This window comes from Rhagoletis pomonella, unplaced genomic scaffold, assembly GCF_013731165.1.
Source record: "Rhagoletis pomonella isolate Grant_MI unplaced genomic scaffold, Rhpom_1.0 Rhpom_scaffold_00003, whole genome shotgun sequence".
Taxonomy (NCBI): Eukaryota; Metazoa; Arthropoda; class Insecta; order Diptera; family Tephritidae; genus Rhagoletis; species Rhagoletis pomonella.
Genome location: NW_023458557.1, coordinates 4,377,510 through 4,380,179, shown reverse-complemented (window position 1 = coordinate 4,380,179; position 2,670 = coordinate 4,377,510).

The window sequence follows — 2,670 nt, the reverse complement described above, 5'->3', positions numbered from 1 at the left end:
TATATATCTCTGTACTTAGTTGCAGCACTCTACGATGAATACTTCCAGAGATATGTTGTGTGAAAACTATAGTTTGTATGGGAGGTGCCACGCCCATTGTTATATAGAAATTATTCTTCTTCTATTATCATCCTTTGAGGGTCAAGAGTCGATGTCCAAAATTTCAAAAATATCGGTACAGCTGTTCTCGAGTTTTTCGATTAGAAAAAAAAAAACGGAAAAAACGGCTTTCAAAATACATATCAGTATGAATGGCAAGTTAAAAATATTTTTTAATCAAATGTTTCCTATGGAAAAATGTTAAGGAATAGCTTTTTAAATAATTACGCAAACGTCAAAGCTGTGAAGCTGTGGTTTTTTGTGATCTGTTTAAATTTTGTGTTTTATAAAGCTGTTTACGCTTAATAAAGTAAAAAATTAAAAAAAAAGTGTTAATAAACTTCTGGTGCACAATTTAAAGATAAGTAAAATATCAAAATTTCCTTTAAATTTGATTAATTTAACTTGATATTCTTAATTGCATGTGCCGAGTACTTTGTTTCATATAATATGTTGTTGTTGTACAATTGTTTTTGTTTGTGCACATTGAGTTTGCTCTTTTTGTCTTTTTGTAATTTCGGCTGTTTCATCTTTGCCAAAGCTGGTTGCGTTGTGTTTATTAGGTGTCAAATATACAGTGCATTTAAAACTGTTCGCTACATAGCTTTCCAACTGATATTCACCAGCTGATTGGTTCTCTGATTGATACATCGTTTTCAAAACTGTTTTGTTTTTTTTGCTTCTAAAACCGAAAAATAAATATAATATTAAACATGTCGTGTATTTACACCAATTGCCACGTTAAAAGCGACTCCTACGTTTCATGCTGGCTCTGCGATGGGATTGCCCATATAAAACTTGCAGGTTTAAGGGGTAGGGTATTAGATGCTATTAACGAGGGAAAGAGTTTTCGTTGGTCTTGTCAAAAATGTAGATCAACCGAAGTTGATTTATTTAAATTCTTTAGGCAGTCCAGAAATGGGTTTTCTGAGATCGGGAAGGATCTGTCGGTGCTTGTTGAGAAATTTAAGCATTACGAAAAACTGTTTAAGTCTTTCACATGTCTCGACAACCCTCCACGCTCTGAGGATAGCCGAGAAATAAAGGTAGGCGTGTTATTAGTCCACCTAAAAAGACAGCCACGGAATCTAGTCAGAAAAATCCTCCATCCCAGTCCTTAGAACTTATGAATATTTCTTCACCATGTCTCAGGCATTGGAACCTCCGCTATCTAAAGCCATATCCACTAGGTCTACATCTAAAAATAGTCAAACCGTTGATTTAACAGTGTTGCCATCAACATCTGAAGCTGCACTGTCTAACTTAGTTCCTCCGAATAATTCGGAGCCCTGCACATCAGACATCATTACCAAATAGTTGGTTATAATTCCTCCGAGAAGATCAATCTTTGTCTCTAGATTTGCTAAAGATACTTCTTCGGATGATATAAAGTCATACATATCGACTAAAATTAGAACTAAATATGTATTTATTCGTAAATTTAATTTTAAATACGATCGCGATATTTCATCTTTTAAAATTGATGTAGCTTCCGAAGATTTTGATTCACTACTAAATAGTTCATTTTGTTCGCGAGATTGAGTATAAACCTAATAAAAGTAATAACAACGTAGCTAAAATTTATAATCTTAATTCGGACTAAAAAAACTAACTCGCAAGTCTAATTTAAGTATTTACTATCAAAACGTTAGATATACAGGAGTGACCGCGAGGGCAGAATCGGCGGTGGTGTTCTTTTTGCGGTGCATTCATCTATACCATCCGAGGAAGTTAGTGTTCCTGCCATTGAATATACCGAATTTAAATGTATACGTGTACAGGCTGGAAAGATTTATATTTATTTAGCTCTTTGCTACATCCCTCCTAATTTTGCAGTATTAGTATAAAGGCAGCTAGTTTCTTTACTTGAGACCGTAAATGCAATGCTTACGGCATCCGATTCTATGATTGTTTTGGGCGATTTAAATCTGCCACTCATTTCATGGAACATCATTGACACCGCTGTTGTACCAGTTTCATCTAGAGATAGCTACAATGTGTTTCTGGAGGAAATGGCTGAACTTTGCCTCAAACAAATAAATATGTGTCCAAATAAGTTTGGAAAGGTCTTGGATCTCGTTTACGTTGATGATGTTCCGAAGGCATCTATTAATCGATGTGATCCCCTAGTTTTGCCAGAGGATGCATACCATCCCGCTCTTGAGTTAAGCTACGAAATCATAAATGAAATACATAATAATAAGTCGTGTAGTTCAAGTACTAGATATGTTTTTGCGAAAGAAAATTTCAGGAAAATTAATAAAGAACTTTCAAAGTTATCTTGGCCAAAATATAGAGATGACGTGGAGCGTAGCGTTGAGCACTTTAATGATACTCTTTTCAATTTGTTTCGAAAGTATGTGCCAAAACGTAATATTGTTCATGAAGAACCAATACAATTATGGTTCACTAAAGAGCTTAAAAAATTTGAAAAATAAAAAGTCACATTCTTTTAAACTGTATAAAAGAACGGGCTTACACAGTGATTACGTAAAGTACTCAGTTTTGCGGCATAGCTACTTTGCATTAAATAAGGAATGTTATAATTCATATTTATGTAAAATTAAGAAG